Source organism: Ochlerotatus camptorhynchus, unplaced genomic scaffold, assembly GCF_037179485.1.
Source record: "Ochlerotatus camptorhynchus isolate MF236.1 unplaced genomic scaffold, CSIRO-AGI_Acam_v1.1 ptg000066l, whole genome shotgun sequence".
Lineage (NCBI taxonomy): Eukaryota > Metazoa > Arthropoda > Insecta > Diptera > Culicidae > Ochlerotatus > Ochlerotatus camptorhynchus.
Window position 1 is genome coordinate 1,012,712 of NW_027040556.1, and position 27,228 is coordinate 1,039,939.

Here is a 27,228-nt window from a genome sequence, read left to right on the forward strand (position 1 = left end):
CTGTCACGTATAACATTGTCGTTGATAGATATCAAGAGAATTTTCTTACCAAAAAAAAATAATTTCAATTTTATAGAGCTGACGTTAAGTAGCATACAATATCAACATCCAAACAAATGATCAAAGGACTGCATCGCTTGATGTCATTACCATGCAAGTAGAATTGTTTACTTAACTAAGTGTCAATGAATTAGAATTATTTAATAAAATGCGGTAGAATATTTCAAATATTCATCGTATCCAGGGTTTTTCGCATAATTTCCAGTGATTTTGTTTGAAATTGCCTACATCTAGGCGCAACTGTACAATTAAGACATCTTAAATCTATCTGATTCCATCGTACTTCTAAAGCATGTAATAATATAATGAGAATGCTGCTCAAAACATGTGAGAAGTAACATAAAAATATTATTGTTCCATCGGCGTGAAGGAATTCAAGAATTTTTTTTTATTAGCATTGATTTTCCACCAGAAAAGCTTAAAACTCCAACTCACTCATCTGGTCATATCTCAGAAACTATTTGTCCAAATCATTTGTCCATAGAAACACATCAAGTTGAATAGTTTTCTAAAGTGTGGAGAAAATTTGTTACATTTTCGGTTTTCACAAAGTGTACCCCCATATAGAAATCACAGACGCAGTCCTACGTCAAAATACGGGGCTAATATTTTTCGATAACAAACAAAATTACCAATTGTTTCGAAATTCTAAGATGCACTCTTACTTTTTCTGTGTAACTGCTGTGTATATGGAGCTTGAGAGAAATTCAGGAAACTTCGTAGAAGTTGAGATTTTTTTTAAAGAAGTTAGAAGGACTTTGTAGAAATTCAGAGAACATTGTACAAGTTCAGAAAATTTAGTACAAGTTTAGTTGTAGTTTAATTGACAGACATGGGTATTTTGCAAGGCTTTTGGTTGATCAAGTGTTGCTGTGAAGATCTTAAGTTGTCCAAAAATGCAAATAACGTCCCTAAGATATTCCCCCACTTTGGGTGGGACGTTGCCCGAAGTACTCAAAAGATTTTCTAAACCTCTTCAAAACTTCTTCAACATGAAGTCATGTCTGCAAAATAAAAGCATGTTTTCAAATTAGTGGCTTAGTAGTGTTGAATTTACAATCAACGGATTACGGACAGTAAACAGCTTTTGCGCCGTGACATTTCGAAAAGTCCCAGTTACATATCGTGTTTATTGGATGCAAAGAACTGCCTGCTCCAATATCTATGAATAGTTTCGAAACGGTACACGTGCTATTGAAACGGGAATAGGATGAGTTATGCGTGCATGCAAATCAGCTTCATCATCGTTAGCAGCAGCAACACAGAGCGGAGCAAAACACCTCATACTCCGAGAACCTTTTGCAGTGGCAGCGGCACCACGTCCACCAGGGAAAAGTGCTGGGCCATTCGACACTCTGGGTTGGTTTTTGCCCTGCCAACGGTATCACACTGCGCGCGAAGAGATCTAATTACGATAAATTAATTGTATATTCATTAGTTATTTTTGCAGGCTCGATTAAATTTCCACTCATCCGATGTAGGATGGATTTTTCTTCACGGCAATATCGTGTACGTGTGTACTGAGCATTAAATTGATGACGCTATGTCACGAACTGTTTTGCGATAAATACAACAAATTGGTTGGAGTAGGTACACATTCGCGCAAAATGGGGTTCCTCATGTTGAACGGGACCCCAAAATAACAGACTGATCGAAAAACTCAGTTTCCTAATAATTGCACAACTTAACCTCAAAACAACATTTCCCCATAGAATCGAGCAAACTACGGTCGAAAAAAAACGGGGTCTTTTTATGGTTTCATCAACGGAGAAGACACAGAATCCTTTTCCAAGGGAACCACCATAAAATGCCATTTTAACTACTACCAAGTCCGTATCTTTATACGCTGAGCATTGTTTAGAACACTCAACTTGCTGCTACCTTTCTCATGGGGGTAATTCCGCAGAACACCACTGATTAGCTGCTAACCACAATTTGCTATCATTTAATTTTAAGACACCCACTTCCCAACCTGCTCCCCAAAGGAACCCGTTTTCGGCGAAATGCTCCATCCCACACCAACCACCTGAGACGCTTGCTTGTGGCCAATAATCACGAGAAACTTTCCGCTCCCAATGTTGAACTCTTGTCATGTTTCAATTCTTTCCCCCGGTGCAATTGTATCCATCTCCGATCCAAAGCACTAATTTGGAATCGAAACTTTTTCGTAAAGTGTGCAAAAGTTTTTCCTGCCACCGAGCGTCATCAACGTGTGTCGTCATCGCGCATCACAGCTCTCTTCAATTTTTGGGATGCTGCAAACTCCGGCTCCTCCAGGAAGGAAGGAAGAAAAGAACAATGAAGCACACAAAGGTGGAAAATGAATGCACATTTCCTTACATGTTCATCTTTGCCCATTTGCTCGGGAAAAGTTGTTTTGTCTATTGTGTGCAAACGAAGCAACTTTTGGGCTGGGTGTGTGTTTGCACTCATCCCGTATGTGCAAGAAGCAGCAGCAGCATGAAATGAGCGTTTTCTGCGATGTTTCCATCCGCTCGCACAGCTATAGGGAAGGAAAACTCGTTACGTTTTATTAGATCTCGATAAGTTGTCGCATCGTTTGCCGCATCGGAAATTTGAGATACGTGATATCTGTTCCCCCTAACCGTCGTCGACTTCGAAGAACGGGATGATGAGGACAGGTTTTTCAACAAACAAAACATAAACGGTGAGAGACAGTTGTATTGTTGTACCACCGTTAGCAGTGCAGGGTACGGGGTTTGTTTGATATTCCTTGTTCAAAACTTGTTTTATGTGATGAGTAAAAAAGCAGACAAGTGTAATTCCAGAATTACGTCGTTTGTTTGGAGTGCTCTAGCCTGATATGGTTGGTTGCTTCGGTTTGGATCACGTGTTGCTCGTTGGAGTTTTCGAACTGAAATCCTGACATCATTTCCGACTGCTACAAATTTTTCACCACAGACTGCTGAACAGTGGACTGTTTTACTATTGGTACAATACTCGTGTTCTTTTAATGTGATACGTGCAAAAAGATGTTGAATTTCTTAAAATATAGTTTGATTGTTCCTCAAATCTACACGTTGTTTTTTTTTCCTTGATTTGTTTCCGTCGATCTTGTTTTCCGTACTGAGTACCAATGCTACCGACGCCAGGGAGGCAGCTTCCACACCTGGACCCTATCTTTCGACCCATCAACTCATGAACCGGGGACCAACGGCTTTACTTCCCTTTCCAAAGGGGCGTGATTAGAGATTTTATGCCTCAGAAAATCCCGGCGGCGCTTACTTGGATTGAACCCAAGCCTTTTGGGGTGAGAGGCAATCACGTTTACCACTACACCACCATACTTCTAGGGCGTACAATTTTGAGATACACTGTATACCCACAACTAACAATTTTCGCAATTTAAACGCTTTACTCATTTCATTTATACAGCCTCAAGCTGTATTCAAATGTTATACGATTTGAGGAAACCTTTACTCAACCTCTATACTAGCAAATCTGACGAACTTAGTCAGCTACTTATGAATGTTGTGACGGTTGGGACAAGCTCTTATTGCGTATCTATTTACGCTTCTATTCAGCTGTTAATCCTGCTGTTTAGTTGTGTGTGAACTTGAAAGGCGCTTACTCAACCTTTACCCGATTATCTAATAATCACTACACAGCTTTCTCTTGACGCCAGGTTAAATAGTGTTTACGTTTTTTTTTTTTTGTTGGAGGAATTTATCATGATTATTTTACTGCGAATCAAATTAATCGAAATTAGTTATAAGCACACCACCATATTATTTACGCTGTACCGGAACCTAGAATCGAACTCTAGACGACTGCATTGGCGAATCTTGATACTACCAACTTCGCTAAGCCAACACTTTGAACTTACGTAAACAAATATACATACAACAAGATCGCTGAGTAGAGGCTTTAAAATAGTGCACATGAATCACTTTTCTCGAATAGTTAATTCTGCTTTGTAAAGAAGCAGAGTAAAAGCTGTAAAACTGCACACGTCTACAAATAAACCTAGTTGACTGTAAAATAGCTTCCAAAGTAGCGCTAACACAGTTTATTACAACGTTTCCCAACCGGTGGTCCGTGGCCAACTGGGGGGTCGCGAAGCCTTCCCAGGGGGCCGCGAAGGTATTGATTTGTTTGCTCTAAATTCATTCTATGTATATCAAATATTTGTATTGTTTTATTTTCCATTATTTCAGTGAAATACCTTTTTGAAATAACCTTTCTGAAATGGTAAAATCCAGTACAATAAACTAAAGTTAAGTTGAAAGTGTATGAATTTCAATTACAAATGGTTACTTTTTTGTTTCCGTGCCTGAAGCACTTGCTCTCCGGTCACAGCTATCAAAAAGAAGGAAAAAGAGTCCAACAGTTTTCTGTGTCATGCACAATGGGATGGATAGAGGTGTAAAAGATTCGTCGTCCACTGTTCGAATGGATAACGTCACACTCCGTCATTCACTCGAGCAGTATTTGACGTTGGTCTCAGCAAACTCTCTGCCGCGAGAAAAGCACTACCACCAACAAACATGTTTCTGTACCATTTGTCCGCTTAATCATCTTTCTCTGGTTAGTACACGGAAATATACTTCTTACGGCAAGATCTCACAAACACAACGGTGCTTGTCTAACAGTGTAAAAACGATTTGTTTATTATTTTCAACCACGAAATCAACTGTCAAAGTGTTCAACTTGACAGCGGTTTGTTTTTTTATTTTCAACCAGTAGAACGCATGTATTAGTGAAACTGCTCACTAATACTTCCGGTGGCAGAGAAGTCTATGAATGGATTAATTATGTTCCCTCTTTTCTGTTTCCTTCTTACATACGCTTTTTTTTTTATAAAAAATTGAGGTGGTGCATTATAGCGAATTCGTTTATTATCGGGGTTAACACCAGTTCCAACCCAGTGCGAAACCGAACTTTTTGTCAGTGTGAACCTCAACCTGAGCTAGGTTTTAAAAACAAACGAGCCAACTGACGTTTGTCAGAAAACAAGCAGACCCAATCTTGATACCCGATCCAGGTTGGAACTGAATAATAAACGAATTCGCTATTAGTGTGCGCCGATTAAGTGTCAAAAAGCAGCAATGCACACAATGCTCAATGAAAATCTCTTGTTTTGCTTTGTTGTCTCTTTATAACGAAGTGTACCATTCACGGGTCAAGTTCCATATCAATCGATTGCACGATTTGTGATTCTCAGATCAAAAATTGTTGCTGCTCGGATCTTGTTTTTCCTCAGAGGATTGCCAATTTGAATCGGTAAAGATGTATTTCGCGCCAAATCGAATCGAAGCTGGCAGCACCCTCTCAGATTTCAATAAAATTTTCTGGATGTGTAGACTTTGACTAATTAAGCACTTTTGCATACTCAGTTTTTCCAAAATTTATCTAGACTAACATTTGAGAAGGGCCAAACTTTTTCTGTCGATTTAAAAAAAAAAATATTATGGAAAAATGACAACTCCAACAAAAATATGTTGTATGGATGACTTCTAGGAAATTGACCAAATTATCGAAAAAAAATACTGATTTTTTTTTTATATTTGCACAAAATTTCAATCCTTTAAGCCTAAATTTACTACTTTGGTCCATGATAATAATTTAACTACAACTTGTCTTCACAACTTTCGTTATCAGATTGACTGCTGCTTGTATGAAATCAACCTTAGTTTTATAGTGCTCATAGGTAGAATGAAGTGGTAGGTATATAATGTTAATGGTTTAGGTATAAATAACAGAAGGGCATATAGAATTATGATGCGATACGTTGACTTCCCAAATCGAATCAACACGAAAGAAGACCTCAATTTAAATTTTATTCATACCTAATTCTTTATGGATAATTTGAGCTAAGAATTTTAAGTTGCTATAGGAGTATCGGATTTTGCCTCAGTAGTAGACATTATAATCAATTATATTATTTTCTAATGCTATAAGCCCTATTCATATGGAATTCTCGATTAATCCAAGTGATTAGTAGCTGATTAGACAAGATTGAATCGCTAATTGAGCTTCATTGGATTCTGAGATGATTTTGAGCCTCCCTGGTTTAGTTTTGTGTGAAAATGGCAAATAAAAAAAAATCAGTTCAGACATGAAAAAGTTTTTGTAAGAAAGACTTTTTGTCCTTAAAAGTGCCAATGTGCGCAATGTATGGACGGTTGGTAGTAAACATAATTACCTATCATGAGGCAAAGTTTCATCCTAATCAAACATACCTATTTTTTTTAAATCGACTCTTAATTTTAAAAATCGATTTTTTTTCAGTGTAGGTCTCAAATGAAATTTTTTTCAGTATTTTTTTCGATAACTTGGACAATTTCCTAAAAGTCATCCATACAACACATTTTTGTAGGTGTTGTCATTTTTGCATAATATTTTTTTGAAAAAAAAAATCGGCAGAAAAAGTTTGGCCCTTCTCAAATGTTAGTCTAGATAAATTTTGGAAAAACTAAGTATGCAAAGTGGCATATTTAGTCAAGGTCCACACATCCAGAAAGTTTCATTGAAATCTGAGAGGGTGCTGCTAGCTCCGAATACGATTTGTCGCGAAATGCGTCTAAAGTCAAAATTGAAAATGGTAACATAAAAGAACTAAGATTAAATTGTTAATTGCAGACCACCGCAGACATGGACAAGAAACGAAAGTATTCCGATGAATATATACATTACGGATTCACGGCTTTAACCGTTAATGGCGTCGATAAGCCACAATGTGTATTGTACTGCGTTGTGTTAAGTGTTGAGGCTATGAAGCCGTCAAAATTGAAACGGCATTTGGACACGAAACGTTCTGAGCATAGCACAAAAGACGTGGCATTTTTTCCGACGCCATGAAGCAGGCCTTAAACGGAAAAGATTCGATGTTACAGGCAGCATCCAACAACAGAACACCGCAGTAGTGCAGGCGTTATATGAAGTAGCATTGGAAATCGCGAAAAACAAAAAAACCACATACAATCGAAGAAACTGTCATCAACCCCAGCATGCTGAAAATGGTGAATTTGGTTCTTGAGGAAGCAAGTGAGAGTAAAATGCGGCAAGTCTCGTTGTCAAACAACACCGTGCAAAGACAAATTACCCATATGTCCGAATGTTAAAGTGCAAATTTTGGAAGAAATCAAGCAATCCCCTCTATTTGGAATCCAACTCGACGAATCTACGGATGTCAACTCCTGTGCGCAACTGTTGGTATTTGTGAAGTACGTTTACTCTGGCGATTTAAAGGAAGAGTTTCTTTTCTGTAGTGATCTGGAAACTATTGAAGCGCCCATACTCCGTTGCGCATCCATGTTTCACTCCCGTGTTGAAGTGCCCAACGTAGAGCAACAACTCGCGTGGTCTTTCTTTCTCCGTAAAATGAAAGACAGTGCAATTCCATTTCTACTGTATGGAAAATGCTCTTTGATGAATCAGTTATCCTGAGGTTGGAACTGTGCTCGTCCGCACCTAGCAAACCTCGGATAATAAACTCATCAGAACAACTGCCCCGATTCTTTATTATTCGAAACCTTTTATACATGAATTTGTTACTTAAACTCTACACAATAGTTTTTCTCCAGTATGTACATATAAAGCGAGACAGATAGTTTTTCTCTTGGAAAGTCGGTGTCTGTTTTTTAACAAGAATTAATGCTCCTCGCGGTAGGAACGGCTATGTAGGATGCTTACTCACCAATGTTTACTTTGACCTTTCTCGAAGCACCTAGTTAAGCCGGCGCGCATCGCTGACGACGCGGTAGCAACTGTTTATAAACAACTGACCCTGGAAATGTGCGACATTGTCACTGCTGCTGTTAAGTTGTGTATTTCAAGCATAATTTTTCAAAAGGACGTATGTAACATTGGATAGGAAATTAGAAACATTGGATAGCAATGTTTATATGAGATTATTAAATGCTATTTAAAAGTTAATGCTATTTTTTTAAATCTGTTTGTGCTATTAGATGGATAAAGGGATAGCGTTTAAGAGAATTGTGAAAAATGTCGAGTTTTGCAAACACGGACAAGACTTTTGATAAAACAAAATCAAACACCTTTTACTTGTGTACTACTCACATACACCCTGATTGATTCGTCGGTATCACACCTTGATTGTTACATACACCCTGCATGATTCGTCTATTTGACAGAAGGGTTTTCACATACGTCAAATCAGATACACCGGTTTTTGTTTTGCAGTGAAGATACGTCGGGAGCTCGAAAAGCATTGTTGAATTTTCGGTTGGTTGGTTTATTCACATAACTACCCAGAGTTGTGAAATAATCGATGTTAAAAGCGGAGATGAGAGGGTCACCGCATTATCTGCCGTCAGATGTTATACGTTTTGTGTTTTTCGTATTAAGAAAGCGCTGGTCAGATTGGTATGTGAAGTTCAATATTAAAGTCAAGATTAAAGTACAATTTTATTAGAATACTTTTGAAATAATAGACATGTTGCTCCCGGAAATACAAAAACAAACATACAAACTTGACGCATTTGCTGATTAATAGTGGTTGCTTTGTTTTATCACATACGACGCTTCACTGTGAGCGTATCTGCAGTTTTTGTGTTATCATCAAATTTTAACAGTTAAGTCATGTTGACAATAAAAGGGTGTATCAACACCATTTTAAAAACAATGAAAGGAGGTCACATAGGGCGTTCATTAAATATATTCTCCATAATGCATTACAATTTAAAACCTTGTTTTTCATTAACTCGTAGGAAAAGCATGTATTTTATATTCGGTTAGATGCAAAATATCGATTTGTTTATTTTTGCGACTTACGTCCTTTTGAAAAGTTATGCTTGATTTGCTCCTACCGTATGGGGGTCTATTACTGGTTAATTTCTTACTCAGATTGATATTGGAATTTGAGGCCTTTGCACTATTACCAAAAGTGATGATATCATGGCCTAAATCAAAACATTTTTTTAATCGGGTGGCTTACAGTGGGAAAAAGTCGGTGGAGTTTGTACCGATGGCGCTCCAGCAATGCTTGGTAGCAAATCAGGGTTTCAGAAAAAAGGTTAAAGAGCTTGCTCCACACGCCACTACTGTTCATTGCATGATTCATCGATTTGCCCTTGCCAGCAAGACTCTGCCAGAACCGTTGTTGAAAGTACTGGATTCAGTCATAAAAATTGTTAACGATATTAAATCTGAAGCTCTGAATACCCGTTTATTCAAAAAACTCTGCAAAGAAATGAACTCAGATCATGAGGTTCTTCTTTTCTACACTTCCGTGCGTTGGTTGTCGAAAGGCAATGTACTTAACCGTGTTTTCGAATTGAAGGACGAAATCCAAATGTTCTTGAAAGCTCAAGGGAAAAACGATTTCCTTGCTAATTTTAATGAGGAAAGCTGGCAGAAGCGCCTCGCTTATCTAGCAGATATTTTCGAGCATCTAAATTCGCTGAACTTGAAGCTACAGGGCAAACAAATCAATCTTGTTCACTTCCTAGACCATCTTCAAGCATTCATGGCAAAAATCAAAAACTGGCGCCGAAAGGTTAATATTGGAAATGTTGCCATGTTCGATAGACTGTGCAGTATGACTGACAAAGGAGCTGAATTCGGATCTTAAATGAGAAATAATTGCCCATCTTGGTTTGAAAAGTATTTCCCCAAGCTGACAAAAGAAGACGGTGCTTTAGTCCGCAACCCGTTTTCTTCTTCATTGGATGTGGCTAGTCTTCCTGATGAGATACAGGACGAATACTTAGATCTGAGAAATGATTCCTCTTCTCGCGATTTGTTCCATAAAAAGGTGTGCCATGTACGAGCCGTACCCCAAAGTCTCCTTGCAGGCATTAAAGGTCCTGATCCCATTTGCATCTACATACCTCTGTGAGAGCGGATTTTCAACTCTCCTCCAGATCAAGACAAAGTCGAGGAACAGACTGAACGTTGAGGACGATATGTGATTGGCGTTGTCTCAAACGCAGCCCCGTATTCCTAAACTAGTATCTCAAATCCAAGCGCAACAATCACACTGAATTAGTTTTTGCCGATTGTTAACATAAGATGAAATAGATCCATTAGATAACAAACCAAATTAATATTTTTTTCTCATCTCAGCACAATTTATCCATCGTACATTCCAGGGGGCCACGGGAATCTCAATTTTTTGTAAAGGGGGTCGCGGATCTGGAGAAGTTGGGAACCACTGGTTTATTAGTTGAGTACATGTTGTTTAGTTGTTGAAAAAGAACTTTTGATGTTTATGTTATTCAGCAAGAGTGGTTGGTTGTGTAGAAGTAATCGAATAAGTAATATATTCGCTTTATTAGCTTTGTTTTGCGGCTAAAAGTTGAAAGTTGATTAATATTTGCTGATGTTATTCCGTGCGACTGACAAATTGAATCATGGTTATGAAAAAGTTGAGTAAACGTTCTCCAAAACTGATTGGCTAGCTTCTGCTTGTAGCTGTATCTGCAGCTTTGTTTCAGCTACTTTATAACACAACGCTGGAAAAGTTGGCTTATAAAGCTGAAAATGTTAATTGGGTATGCGCTTTTGAATGAGTTTTGTAAATTGGTTCACAACCAACAACAAACCTTGGCCAGAATAATAAGGCTACCAGAAACTCAAATTTCTGATGGTCATAGGGTTACTATAAGTTCAAATTAAAAATAAACCCCGTTAATATGCATGAAGTGTCGTTCAGATTAACGCGCGGTAACCAATGTACGGTGATAGAGAAAATGCTTCACCAAACCAGGTGACCATGGAGGTGCGGCTCAAAACGGCGTCTATTCTCCATGCTAGGAGTGGCTGATCACCGGCCTAGTGCCAGCGTGGGACACTAAACAGAGCTGTGCACGATGGTCCCACGGCGAGACAGGGGGTTGGGGTAAGCCCAACAAGCTGCCCTGAAAAAAAAAAAATTTCCAAAATCGAAGAAAGAAATACGGATCGGAACAATCGGCACAGACCTACGCGACGAAATAAGTACTACGATTGGAAAATCGGAATGTCCCGGGCTGCGATAGGTTAATCTATGACGAACTTCAGCCACGCAACTTCGAAGTCATAGCACTACAGGAACTTTTCTGGACAGTACAAAAGGTATGAAAAAGCAGGCATCGAGCGGCTCCTTTCTACCAGAGTTGTGGCACCACCAACGAGCTAGGAACCGGTTTTGTAGTGCTGGGTAAGATGCGCCAATTGGCTGGCAGCCGATCAACGCGAGGATGTGCAAGTTTCTTCAACTACAGCATCATCAACGTACACTGCCCACACGAAGGGAGACCCGACGACGAGAAAGAAGCTCAGCTGGAGCAGGTGTACGACGGCTGTTCGCAACGGGACGTCACAATCGTCATCGGCGACATGAACGCTCAGGTAGGACGGGAGGCAATGTATGCACCGGCAATCGGGCCAAACAGCCTGCGAACGACAACGGCCAACGATGAGTGAACTTTGCAGTCTCTCGGGGTATGGTAGTTCGAAGTACCTTTTTCCCCCGCAAGGATATCCACAAAGCCACCTGGAGATCACCTGACCAACACACAGAAAACCAAATCGATCACGTTCTAATCGACGGGAAATTCTTCTCCAACATTATCAACGTCCACACGTACCGCAGTGCGAACATAGATTCGGACAGCTACCTAGTTGCAGTATGCATGCGCTCAAAACTCTCGACCGTGCCTAACACCCGTCGAAGTCGAACGCCTCGACCCAACATTGAGCAACTACGGGACGCCGGAGTTGCCCAGGACTACGCGCAGGAGCTGGAAGTTGCACCCCACGGAAGAACAGCTTAGCGCAGCTTCTCTTGAAGATGGCTCGAAGGACATCCGTTCCGCCATAGGCAGGACTGCTGCAGCGTCACTAGGTACTGCAATCCCGGACCGAAGAAATGACTGGTTTGACGGCGAATGCAAACTGTTAGTAGAGGAGAAGAATGCAGCACGGGCGAGAATGCTGCAACACCGCACGAGATTGAATGTGGAGCGATACAGACAAGCGCGGAACAGACAAAACTCGTTTTTCTCGAAAGAAGAAGCGTCAGCAGGTAGACCGAGATCGTGAGGCGATGGAAAATCTGTACCGCGTAAACGACACACGGAAGTTCTACGTGAAGCTAAATAGTTCCCGCAAAGGTTACGTGCCGCAAGCCGATATGTGCAAGGAGTTGGATGGTAACCTTCTCACGAACGAGTGTGAGGTGATTGAGAGGTGGAAGCAGTACTATGACGAGCACCTCAACGGTGAAGCAGCAGAAAAAGAAGGTGGCACGGCAACAGACCTTGGAGCACGCGCAGAAGACGACAGGCTACCAGCCCTGATCTTCAAGAAGTTGAGGAGGAGATCGGTCGGCTGAAGAACAACAAAGCAACTGGTGTAGATCAACTACCAAGTGAACTTTTAAAATACGGTGGTGAAGCACTGGCTAGAGCGCTGTACTGGGTAATTGCCAAGATTTGGGAGGAGGAGATATTGCCGGATGAGTGAATGGAAGGTGTCGTATGCTCAATCTACAAAAAGGGCGACAAGTTGGATTGCTGCAACTACCGCACGATCACACCGCTGAGCACCGCATACAAGGTGCTCTCCCAAATTCTATGCCGCCGTCTGTCACCATATGCAAGAGAGTTCGTGGGGCAATACCAGGCGGGATTCATGGGTGCCCGCGCTACCACGGACCAAATTTTCGCGATTCGGCAGGTTCTGCAGAAATTCCGCGAATACAACGTGCCCACACATCATTTGTTCATCGATTGCAAATCCGCATACGGCACAATCGATCGACATCAGCTATGGCAGATTATGCACAAGTACGGATTTCCGGATAAACTGACGCGATTGATCAAGTGATGTGCGTTGTTCGAGTATCGGGGACATTCTCGAGTCCCTTTGAATCTCGAGGGGGTTATGGCAAGGTGATCATCAGGAAGTCCATCCAGCTTCTTGGCTTCGCCGATTACATTGACATCATGGCACGGAACTTTGAGACGATGGCGAAAACGTACATCAGACTGAAGGCTGAAGCTAGGTGGATTGGACTTGCCATCAACGCATCAAAGACGACATACATGCAAGGAAGAGGTTCTAGGGAAGACAATGTTCGCCTCCCACCCCGATTTCAGATTGACGGTGACGAAATCAAGGTGGTCGATGAGTTCGTGTATTTGGACTCACTGGTGACCGCCGAAAATGATACCAGCAGAGAAATTCAAAGACGCATTATGGCAGGGAATCGTGCCTACTTTGGACTCCGGAGGACGCTCCGGCCGAATAAAATTCGCCGCCGCACGAAGTTGACTGTCTACAAGGCGCTGATTAGACCGGTGGTCCTCTACGGCCACGAGACCTGGACTATGCTCGTAGAGGACCAACGCGTCCTTGGTGCTTTCGAACGGAAGGTGTTGCGTACCATCTACGGGGGAGTGCAGATGGATGACGGAACGTGGAGGAGGCGAATGAACCACGAATTGCACAAGCTGCTGGGAGAACCATCCATCGTCCACATTGCAAAAATTGGGCGACTACGGTGGGTTGGGCACGTCGTAAGAATGCCGCACGACGACCCAGTGAACATGGTTCTAGAAAGCGACCCAACAGGAACAAGAAGAAAAGGTGCGGAGCGGGCTAGGTGGATCGACCAAGTAGAAGGCGACCTGCGGACCCTTCACAGACTACGAGGCTGGCGAAGTGTGGCAATGGATCGAGTAGAATGGAGACGACTTCTTCGGATAGCAGAGAGCAACAAGGCCTTAGCCTGATTGGTAAGGTAAGGTCGTTGAGATTAACGGTTGATGATTAGACAGCGCAAAAATCTCCCTTTCATACAGGTGCAATTCTAAATTTGAGAAACATGTGATTAGAACCATTTACCCAGAATCGGGGTAGATTCTACTCATCATAACGAAACAGGCTTACCCAGAACTCCTTTCTGAGCATAAGAATGGGTACCATCTACCCAGTCTCTGGGTGGAATCAGAATAGCGTGTAGAAAAAGTGATTACTACTTAATTTAGAGTTGTTTTCATTGACCGTGTACCGCAAACATCTGTCAATTTCTCTGTTAGCTTCTTTCTTCCGGATTAATGCTACAAACAGGTTTCAAAATATTGTAAATTTCAGCTAAACTAAAGAGCCTGAATTTATAAAGAGAAGACATGTCAAAATTGGAACAATCGATTATCTGTCAAAGTCATAGGAAAAGTTATTCCCATCGAGCAGAAGACCTGTTAAATAGATATGATGTCGCCTCTTTACCCAATTCAGTCTCTTTAAGCTAAACCATACCGAAGTTTACTAAATTTTAGGGAAGTGGATGCCTTTGTACCAAATGTAAACAATGACTTTAAACGATGATTTCTCGTAAATATAGACTAATTCTGGCAAACCGATACCAGCATCTGAAAGATAATTTGCTCTATCAGGTGATATAGTTAGTGTGAGTGACCGTGTTGTAATTCGTGAACAACCGACGTTTACGTTTGGCTTGTATGCCTTTTCACATGTTGCTGGAGAACGTTCTGATTGTGGTATGCAAATTGGATAGTTTCGAAAAACTTCTCTAGTTCACTGAATATAAATTATATTTATTTTGAGTAATACAAATGTAGTGTGTAGAGCAGTAGAAAAGCGTTACTCTGTAACAACAAAAAGATAGAGATAAATAAACAACAGCTGAAGCTGGGCTTCAGTCTACTTTGAAACATCAACTAGAAAACGTTTTCTTAATTCAAATCATCACCGTGATGAATTCGCTTTGCCTCTATTAGTCGGACACTACACTGGTGAACACAAATCTGCACAGTAAGAAATAAATCCCCAAAATTGAGTTCACTTTCACTCAACTTGTGGCTTCCCCCCCGGCTGGTAAAATTAAGTTATTGAAGAAATCTAAATTTTGAGTAATTCTCCTCAATAATCCATTGAGTACGAACGAAGCAGTTTGCTATGCCTTTCATCCAAAAATAAGTTAAAAGTACCCAACGGTGAAAACATGAGGGATCGTCCATAAATTATGTCACACGGGAGGTTTTGGAAACTGTGACGAGTCATACAAAAAAAAAAATTAAGGTCCATACAAAAAATGTGACAAAGGGGGGAGGGAGGTTGAAAATGGGCCAAATTTTCGTGATATGGACCTTCCCTGACGGTTGAGTACTTTTAACTGAAAATTGCAATTCTTTCCTACTCTGAATCGCAGCGTGTTTTATTAAAATAAAATATATTGAAAAATACAGATAAACCTCTTGCAAACAACAGTTCAACCACACATTAACAACACGATTAGACAGGGGATTGTCTCACCAGTCCGATAGTATTGTTACTTTGCACGATTGAATTGTTGCTTGTGAGAAATCGACGATGGAAGTCAAAAGTGACTGTTACACAATTTACAAAATGTAACTTTAAAACGTATACGGGAAGTACTATATCAATCGATAATGAAAAATATTGCGTTTCGAAGTTAGCAATGATTAACAGATATGAACTTTAATTTGAGTTCATCTACTATTACTGAATAGATGAGAAAGTTTTAACTAGTGCCACGTTTCTGATAGAACCCAACATTGAGTTTTTTTTTAACTTAATTTTGTGTATTTTTTTCTTACCGTTTGTGTAAATCGACTACCCAAATTTAGGTTAACGAATCTTATACCCCGTACAGACTATGGCTTATAACATGTAATATACTTCCTATAACCCCATACCAGTCCCATATGGAAAATGATGGCATTGAGAAAATGCAATGAAGCTATTGTTATATTAACGAAAAATATGGCGATTCAAAAAGCAGAACTGTAACTTGACCTCTGGACGATTGAATTTCAGGATGGGACTGATATACGGTTATTTTGCTTGAGCATGACGACCATACATTTCAGTAGTTGCTACTCCGTGAATGACCAGATTTAGCGAAATTTGCACAAAGAACCATATGAATGGGGCTTGGGACTAGCAATCCATTCTCAGTGTACAAAATCCGGAGAATCCTTATTTTTGAGGTCAATAACGGCACCGGCAACGTCCTTACGGTCATCGGAGAGGGAAAGGATTGTTATTTAAAACAACCGTTGCTACTAGAGACCGAGTATACCTCTGCATCGCCACGGTTGTCACGGGAAGGACGTTTTTGTTAGTTGCAAAGGTAAGTTAGATCTGGATTCACATTGGGAAGTGATGCGATCTTTAAAAGGCTGTTAAAGCAAATGACGCGACCCTATCAATTCAGATCTGAAAATTTTCCCAGTTTGGTTAGAAGTTTCGAAGCTAACGCATGTCCACAGGCCTAATAAAAAGATTTGCAGTAAAAGTGTATCATGAAGAATGGTTGCATGCAGGGTTGCTTCCACTCACTTGCTATAGATGAGTGATTTTCGGAGTTTTGGATTCGTTAGATGTTGTAATGGAGATTTGTGTTGTTGGATGCGGGAGGAGATTGGAGGGCGAGTGTTTGACGCATATACCCTGTCAGTTTCGCTTTCAGAGTGTCACAGTCAGCGGTTTTATGATTCGTGAGCGCTCGCGATTCGTAGAATCGTTGATTGTGACTGCAAGTGACGGGTTTTGTGTGTCGGACGCTTGCTTTTTGGCCTTTTCTTGTGCCTAACATGTGCAGAGTATCATAAAGCGTCTAATGATTTTGAGATTCCTCGTGGCGTGAAATATATTTGTGAGAATATCTTTTTGAGATTTTAGCAGTCACGTTTTGTTTTTAGTTTATATTTTATTTCTTTCATGTAATTATCGTAAATAAAAGTTATTCAATAATAGATAGTTCATCCATAAATTCGTAATTTGACGCGAAGTGCTGTGGATTATGAGATGCTCGATGACCCTGGAGGGACCGATTTTGCTTACTGAGCTCTTCCACAGCACAATAAATCTCCACCATCATTTGTATATTTGATATTGAACATTAACCTCGGAAACTATTTGCATATCAAGCGAAAACGTAGTCCTGTATTGTCGCGAAGCGTTATGGTTCTGAGATGCTCGATGACCCTGGAGGGATCATTTTTGCTTACTGAGCAGAAAATCATGGGTTTAATCCCAAGCTCTCCGTCATGACTCTTAAAATTCATTATAACTAAACAAAATGAATATGTTCTTTCGATAGCCGGCTATCGAGAGATTAAATACACCACAAATAAACAATACATACTTTTGGTTGCATCGCCAACTTGAGGTGAATCCTAACCGAATACCCTACCCAACCTCCAACTCCGTAGCACTTATGAGGGTGTCGCTAAGTCGGTTGCCTCTCGTTAAGTAAGTACTACATCAACATTTCCTTCCCTATCCCTAGTTATGGTAAAGATGGGCGTGGCCGGGAATAGCGATAGTCATGCTTCTGTTACTCTTGTTTAGATTGGAACCAATGTTTACTCCTCAGCATTATTCCTGAAAGTAGTCTAACTGAGAATTTCAGAAGAGACGTGAGTGTCGCTAGTATCCAATTTACGAAGTATATCATAACAACGCTAACGCTAACGCTAACGCTAATACTCGTGTTCTTTTAAAATGTCGTTTGATTGTTCCTCAAATCTATACGTTGTTTTTTTTCATGATTTGTTTCCGTCGATCTTGTTTTCCGTGCTGAGTACCAATGCTACCAACGTCAGGGAGGCAGCTTCCACACCTAAGCCCTACCTTCCAACCCATCAACTCATGGGACCGGGGACCAACGGCTTTACTTCCCTTTTCGTACCAAATTTGTGATATTTTTTTCAAAGAGAAAGCTGATGAAGAGAATCGATCAAAATCACTTGTACCCCTGCTTCCAAGTTTGGTTATAAATTTACAACTCTGGAGAGCATTTTGTGTGGTGGTTGGGGGCGTGTGATTTTGAATATGAACAAACAGGCAAAGATAAATTCTATTCCAACTCTTTACTGTAATAAGCTTGTTGGCCCTGAAAAGGGCCGTTTTGTTGCCAAAGTTGATGATGCTTTAACTTCCGAAACCGTATAGAGTGTGTCTCTGTCGCTTCAAAGCGTAGACGACATTCATGGCCGCATTCGCTTGGCGTGTTCAGAGTAGGTGACAGCATCGCGGATCACATTTTCCAAGAACTTCAGCACACCTCGTAGATCAGACCGGAGATACGTTTGCAGGGTGTCGACTCAAAGTCGAAAAAAAAAATCCCCGACTTTCCCTGACTTTCCCTGACTTTCCGGTGGGTTTTCAGAAAAATTCCAGTCCACAAAACTCCGATATTTTAACCTAAGAAGCTACAACTACATAATGATATCACCACCCACTTTAACTAATGGGATATCCTGAATACCAGTTCGTTTTGATCTAAAAATAAAAGTTTGTGTTTTTGCCCTGTTAAAAAAATAAGACCATTAGTTTCACACCATTTAAAGATATTTTCTATATCACTACTTAATAATGAAATAGTTTCAGAAATATTATTCAATTTACCAGTTGACAGTCATCTGCATATAAGTGAAATTTACAATTTAATAAAACGTTGGGCATATCATTGATGAACCTAGAAAAAAGTAGGGGTCCCATGATGGATCCATGAGGAACCCCACTCAGAACATGCACGTAATTGGATTGCATGTTATTAAATTCAACATACTGTGATTGGCCAGCCAAATATGATTCAATTAAATTCACTGAGGAATTTCCAATTTTAAAACAACTAGCGAGTTTATTGCAGAGTTTCCGATGATCAATTGAATCAAAAGCATTGCTGAAATCTAAGAGCACCATCACGGTTAACATTTTGTTATCAAGAGCATTTCTTAAATCGGCTTCAATTTTTATAAGAGCTGCAGTTCTTATGATAACCAGATTGTAAAGAACATAGCAGATCATGATTATTAAGATATTCGTTTAGTTGTTTGGATAGAATTGATTCAAAAATTTTCGACACAGCACAAAGTATGCTAATAGGTCGATAATCCTTTTCTGTAGCTGGATTGTCAATCTTAACAATAGGAACAATCTTAGCCACTTTCCATGAACATGCAAATTCTGAAGTGGTTATGCAAAAATTAAATAAGTCTGTGATGTAATGTAGAGTGACACGTAAAGACACTTTCAAAATATTCAGAGGAATGAGATCAGTACCCACAGAATCACATGAAGCAGACGCAAACTCTTCCAAAATATCGTTACTAGTAATACCTCTGAATAAAAAATTAGCAGAAAGTTCATCAACTTGCTCAGTTTCAGTAAACGATGATGGGGCAAAATGTGAAACAAAATAATAATTCAATGAATCAGCAGTGACATCGCCACCACCAACATTCATATTTGAACCTTTTAACCCGAGTCTCTTAATATTATTCCAAAGTTTTTTAGCAGAAAGAAATGCACTAAGTTGAGAAGCAAAGTATTCACGTTTAGTGTTTTTAACCGTACGGTTAGTTATGTTGCATAGCTTATTAAAATTGTGCCATTTTTTAGCATTATTTTTATCGCGTTTCCAACAGTCATATGCTTCTGAACGATTTTTGAACATCCTGTGCACATGTTGGTTAAGCCATGGAGTTGAAGGGTCTCTTACCATTTTTCTGGTTAAAGGCGCATAACGGTTTATGTGTCACAATAGTGCATTATTCAGGTAATTCAATTTGTCATTTACATCACAATAAGAATAGATAGCATCCATTCTTGTAAATCCCGTATAAAGGAATCTTCGTTAATGTTATTGTAATCGCGATGGAAATAGGTTTCTGGTGTAATTTTTGAGTTTTTGAATTTATAGTCAATACATATTAAATCGTGGTCACTAATACCGCCAACAGAAAACTGGTAGGTATTATTCACATTGGATGTACAATTTCCTGCAATAAAATCAATTAGAGACGGGGTGATTTCGGGTTGATGGCGTGTGGGTGACTGATTCACTATTTTAAAAGAGAGAGTATTCAGTTGGTCTAACATAAAGGGTGATACGGTCAAAATTTGGTCAAGGGAAAACGCGTGTAAATCGGTGAAATCGTTTATTTAAAAAATCAAATTAAATTTCTTTTTCAAGTTCAATTAGTATAAAATTCAGGAAAAATATTCAGTTAGGCTTCCGCATTTCCAAATCCGAATTGCCGGGCCTTACGCTTGACCCCTGCCATCAGATTTTGTACAGCCACCTTGTCCACCTTCTTCGCCGCAGAAAGCCAGTTTGCCTTGAACTGCTGCTCGCCCTTAGCAGTTTTTTTGGTCTTCTTTAGGTTCCGCTTGACAATAGCCCAGTATTTCTCAATTGGGCGGAGCTCTGGCGTGTTGGGAGGGTTCTTGTCCTTGGGAACCACCTGCACGTTGTTGGCGGCGTACCACTCCATGGCCTTTTTACCGTAATGGCAAGATGCCAAATCCGGCCAAAACAGTACGGAACAACCGTGTTTCTTCAGGAAAGGCAGCAGACGTTTATTCAAACATTCTTTCACGTAAATTTCTTGGTTGACAAACCCGGAAGCTATGAAAATGCTGCTTTTCAAGCCACAGGTACAGATGGCTTGCCAAACCAGATATTTCTTTGCGAACTTTGACAGTTTCATGTGCTTGAAAACATCTGCTACCTTTCCCCTTCCTTTTGCCGTATAAAACTCCTGTCCCGGAAGCTGCTTGTAGTCGGCTTTGACGTAGGTTTCGTCGTCCATTACCACGCAGTCAAACTTCGTCAGCATCGTCGTGTACAGCCTCTGGGATCGCGCTTTGGCCGTCGTATTTTGTTTATCATCGCGATTTGGAGTCACTACCTTCTTGTAAGTCGATAGTCCGGCTCGTTTTTGGCTCGATGCACGGTTGTAGACGATACACCCAGCTTATTTGCGGCATCTCGGAGAGAGAGGTTAGGGTTTCGCTTGAAACTACCGGCAACTCTCTTTGTCGTCTCAGCGGCTTCCGGTTTTCGATTTCCCCCCGATCCAGACTTCCTGGCTGTCGACAAACGTTCCCCAAACACTTTAATTACATTTGTAACGGTTGATTTGGCAACTTTTAGCGATTTTGCCAACTTTGCGTGCGAGTAGCTCGGATACTACTAAGACATTTGGAAGAATTTACATCTAAAATATTCACGTTAAATCACCCATTAACACAACATTAGGCTCAGTAGCCAGTGTTTCTGAGATGAATTCAAAAACCATTTTCATTTTATTCAGGTTTACATCGGGTGGTTTGTAAACAATTCCACACACTAAGTTAGCCTTTGTTAACTTAACAAATAAGTATTCGATTTCATTATTAGATTCAGACTTGTCATTAACTGAGAACCGGATATTTTTCTTCAAGTATAAAGCAACGCCGCCTCCCCGATTCCGTTTTGTACATTTTAGGTCGGATCGTATTATTCTATAACCCTGCAATCCAACGGATTTGTTGGTGACAGAATGTTTGAGCCATGTTTCAACTAACCCCAAAACATTCAATTCTGACTGTTCGAACAGTAGTCGATAATTGTCTACGTTACTACAGAGGCTGCGAGCATTATGCAAAGCAAGCTTCATAAAGTTTATCGAATGTTTTGAAACTATAGTTTTGATATCCCCATAGTTTAAATGGTGTTGTTTTACGGTCGGTTCAAAAATTGAATCAACAGGAAATGGAATTGTAGAACTAGGAAAATGGCAAGAGTTAACAGGTACATCGGTATTCATTACTTTCATGTCGGTTTGGTGGAGATCTGGACTTTGTCGTTTTTTGGACGGAATTCTCTACCTTCTACTCCCTCTGGCCAGTAGAATGCGTCACCGACGATAGAAGCCAAATCGTTAGATACGGAGAGCTTGAACGATACGAATGTACATTCTTCGATGTTTTTGTTGCGGGGCACTAGCTTCACACAATTGATCCTCGAGGTATCGGTGTTCGTAACTTCACGCAGGTAATCGATGATGTCTTCCTCTGTCTGTCCATTGTGAAAAGGCGTAACGTATAACGATTTAAGGGAGTCAATGGATTCACGTCGTATCCTCAAACGGTTTTTGCAAACCACTTTCAAGCGAAAGTTGTCATCAGCCGACGGATTGTCTGGAGAAGGACGGTTGTTGAGACCAGATGTTGAAGCGACTGGAGCAGGACGAGCAGAAGAAGCAGGAGCGGTTACCAGTGTTCGGAAGATCATTCTCAAATCTCATTCATTGAGTGTCCTTGCGAGAATAAACTCGCGTGCGAATGTGGCAAACAAAATTTACGCTTGAGATTATCACGTACTCACACTCACAACGTCGAAAAATCATTTAAACTTTAAACTCATAAAAACCACTCAAACGTTATGCATGTTTTGTTAGTTTTCCAACCCCTGATGCACAAACAATACTAATAACAATAAATAACACCAAAATATAAATTAATTAATTTTTGAACCTGAAAACTCATCAGTAATTTTTGCGACGATGAATTCTGCGAGGCAAAACTCATAGGCGCATAAACTCATGCATGAGTTTTGAGTTTTTCCGAACACTGCTCTTTACATATAAATTATTGTAAAATAACAGAGCTTTGACAACCGAACCTGAGGATGCACTGCTCATACAGTCAGTAAGTCAGTAAGTTTTCGTACTCTCTGGACCTTCATATGACAACCGCAGACATGGCAAAATAATTTAAGTTTAATTATCATTAACATTTTATTCTTTCAATGAGTTTACATTACAACGAGAAATTACAAGTTGAATATATGTTTATGTTCGGATTACTATTAAAAATGTTTATGATTTGAGCAGAACAATTTTCTCCTGCAAACTCTCGGCTTCTTTTTGAGCATTTTCCAATAACTTTCTTCGCTTATTCTCGAGAAGTTTCTCTTCTGCTTCTCTCTGGCGTTTCAACAATTTTGCTTTGTCGGAATCGAGAGCTGCTTCCATACGACGATCCTTGTCTACATGGAAAGTGAATGCGAATTTCGAGCTCGCTGAATAAGTTCATTCAAAATTTGTAAGTCTTCCAACCCGCCTGCATGAGTAACACCATCATAGATCTGACTCCGCGCTACGACTGACTTTTCCCTCATGTTTTCAAGAAGACATTCTGCATTTACTGAAAAACCTCTCTCTGCCGGAACCTTGCTGTAGCATCTGAAAGATAATTAGCTCTATAAGATGATATAGTTAGTCGGCGCTGGTGGTGTAGTGGTAAGCGTGACTGCTTTTCTCACCCCAAATGGTCTGGGTTCAATCCCATACGAGGTCGGTGAGATTTTTCTGAGGCATAAAAATCTATGGCCACGTCTTCCTTCGGAAGGGAAGTAAAGCCGTTGGTCGCGGCTCATGTGTATTGATTAGAATGGGCGCGATATCCTACACAGGTGTGGAAGCTGCTTTCCAGCACATTCGATTGCCGTTAATGGATGGCAATCGATGTCCGTCGGTGATTGGCACTAGATTGTGGAACAGAGACCAACGTTAAATAAATGAAAAAAACAGATGATATAGCTAGTGTGAATGGCGAGGCTGAAATGCATTGTTCACGTTTGCCTTGTATGCCTTTTCACATGTTGCTGGAGAACGTTCTGGTGAACTCAAATCTGCACGGAAAGAAAAGAATCCCCAAAATTGAGTTCACTTTCACTCAACTTGTGGCTTTCGTGGGGGCTAGGTAAAATGACGTTAATGAAGAAAACTAAATTTTGAGCAAGCCTGAAGTAAAAATTACCTAACAATCAATCGAATGCAATAATGGAGTACGAACGAAGCAGATTGCTAAGCCTTTCATCCAAAAATAAGTTAAAAGTACCCGACGGTGAAAACATGACGGTTGAGTACTTTTAACTGAAAATTGAATTTTTTCCTTTTTTGAATTGCAGTATGTTTTATTAAAATAAAATATATTGAAAAATACAGATAAACCTCGATATAACGTAACTATCACTTTTGAGATACATCGTCGATCTCTCGCAAAAAACAGTTCAAACACACAAATTAACAAAACGATTAGATAGGGGATTGTTTCATCAGTCCGATAGTATTGTTAATTTGCGTGATTGAATTGGGTTCTTTGAAGGGTATTGAGGTAAATGCATATTCGTAATCTGCATTAAAAATGGAACCCAAACCCAAAATTTCAACAATTTTGGTACACTGGAAGTATTTTAAATAAGAACGATTACATTTGCAAAAATCACCTTATTAGCGCCCCTCGGTGTCTTTTTGTATGGGAGTGAGCTGTAATTTAGTCAGTTTAGTGTCAAACAGTGAAGTTATTATTTTGCTTTAAATTTTGATTTAAAAATCGAGATGAAAGTGTGTGGGTTCGAAAAAAATATCGTTGTGCTCATAAAACGAAGCTCTTTCAGCTGATATATAAAATCCAATATATTTTTCAAAATTAAAGAACCCAATTGTTGTTTGTGAGAAATCGACGATGGAAGTGAAAAGTGACAGTTACACAATTTAAAAATGTAACTTTAAAACATACACGGGAAGTACTATATCAATCGATAATGAAAAATATTGCGTTTTGAAGTCAACCGTTCACGGCCACCAGCTACAATCTCCGACACTGGCGAGATATGCAATTACATTGCTTGATGGGACAAACTGACTTGATGTTGTTTCACATTTTTCATGGTCAAAGTCCGTAGTTTTATTACTTTATATGAAAAATATATGCCAATTGATAGTGGATAGCGTTGCATCTTAAAATAATTGACGAAAATCCATATGGGACTGGGGAATGCGATTATAGGCAGCATAGGCTATCCTGCAATGAGTACTCATACATCTAGTTTTCACTGGAAATCCTATGTATGAGTGCTCATTGCAAGATAGCCTATATTACATGATGTCAGTTATAGTCTGAACCGAGGGGGGCGACGCATCTAAATTTCAAGTTTAGATGCTCAGAAAATCTCACACTAGCTAATCAATCTTTGAAAAATCTTCTTTCATTTGTCGCATCTACTTGCATCGCGCATCATGTTCATGCAGGAAATCTTCAGAATCGTCATCCATCTTCTTTCTATCTACTCAGCGTGCACGCAGCTAGCCACAGCATAACAAAATTTTTTCTGCATCGTAGATAGAGTCGTCCCCCTCGGTCTGAACGTACTATTACATAGGATTTACCTCGAAACAGTGGAAAATCCACGAACCCCTATCTGTCAGACTTTCATAGAGAATCAAAACAAACATAGTGTAGTACTACCGGCGCCGGTGGTGTAGTGGTAAGCGTAACTGCTTTCTCACACCCCAATGGGTCTGGGTTCAATCCCAGCCGAGGTCGGTGGGATTTTTCTGAGGCATAAAAATCTCTGGTCACGTCTTCCTTCGGAAGGGAAGTAAAGCCGTTGATCCCGGCCCATGTGTGTTGATGAATGGGTGCGATATCCTACGCAGGTGTGGAAGCTGCCTTCTGCACATTCGATTGCCGTCAATGGATGGCAACCGATGTCCATCGGTGATTGGCACTAGATTGCGGAACAGAGACCGTCGTTAAATAAAGGAAAGAAGAAGATAGTGTAGTACTAGAATTTCGACTAGAATGAGGTAAGTCAATCGAATTGTTTGGGACCAATAGACTAGTCAAGTAGTGAGCCAATTTTAAATCGTTAGTTTCCACCGGTTGCTTATACCCCGTACAGACTAAAGGCTGACTAAAAGAAATTCGTGAAGCAATAAGTTTAAAAAGTCCATTAATAGTTGCTTTACAGTTCTTTTATTAAAACCGCAAAGCTACAGCATTAGATGGTTATATTTCTCCAGTTCGAACGAAATCTCGAACCTTCCTCTTGATGGAGCCCATCAGCGCATTTCTTCCAATTTGCCCACATTTGCTGGTTGTCCTTGACTGCCCCACCGCTTCGTTGAAGTCGCTGCTTTGAAATTGGCCCAGTATTTTTAGATTGGTCGAAATTCCGGGCAATTCGGAGGACTCATTAGCTTCGGGACAACATTCTCACCTTTCTCACCGGGAGATGGTATTACCATAGAGGTAACTCTAAGACCAGAAGGTCCCGAAGAAACGTGCTCAACTTTTTGACTCAGCTCTAGCACTCTCTTCGGTCCCAAGCTAATCGATGCACCTCTCGAAACATTTAATTTTATCTGTCAAACTTTCATAGCGAATCAAAACAAACATAGAGTAGAACTAGAATTTCGACTAGAATGGGGTACGTTAATCGTTTATTTGGGACCAATAGGCTAGTTAAGTAGTGAGTCAATTTAAAATCGTTAGTTTCCACCGGTTGGTATTACTGTTGCGTCTTTTCAGAAACATATGGGAATTCGGTAAGTGAACCATATTGTTAATTTATAATATTTGGAAATACAGTTATGTGAAGCGTGTATTTCGGGATAAATTTCCTATCGCCTTAGGCCTCGATATGCTTACAGGTGTGTGGGGTCTATCAAGGGAACAATGTAATGACGTGTTTACGTTTTTACGTGCTACCGGATAGGTCACGGAATGCTAAAAAAAATACTTTTATTTATTATTTCTTGACCCAGCACGCAGTTCAAAAGAAATCGGTAAAGGAAAGATCGATTACATTAGTATCGTAAATGACATTCAAAGGATCTCAAACGTCAACGTTTTACCCGTTTTCCCGAGTACGTGAAACTGATACAAAGTAGGACCAACACCATAACAAAAATAACAGCGAAGCTTTCCTTAGCAATTTAATTGTTTGTGTGTTCATTTCATAATGTTTGACAGCGTTGGATAAAAAATATAGCCCTCAACCAACATTCTGTCAAATCAACGAAGGGAAACTTATCAGGTTCAACTTCCACTCATGAGCTCAAAAATATGCATTTCCTGAATCCGCTAAGTCTACGGAACCTGTATGATATCAATCTGCTTGCCCGGATCATTCGAGTTGAATTGTGTTTGCCATTTTTTTCTTTTATAAAGCAGTTCATTGTTTCCAACAAAATATGTATTCCAGTAACTTATAATTAACATATGAGTCTGATATCTGGCTATTATTACGGTTACGGTTATAGTTGAGCAACTTTTTGAGGTGGACATTTTCTCGGCTTCATGCTAATGGTAGGCTTGGAAAACTCTCCTCTATCATCTTTAGAACAACCACATTAGAAAATCAAGAAAAATACCAATTTTAATTTCACTTCTCTGAGCCACTGTTGCTATAAAGAATGCTCTGCAGCAAATCAGCCTTATGAATTGAAGATAATTCAAATCCACAATAAAACAATTAACCATATTCCGGAGGCCAGAGGGTAAACCCCCTTCGGTTTGACCCATCCAACCGAGTACCAACCAAATGAAATAATCCTCAACAACCAATCTACCTGCGTATCAATTTCA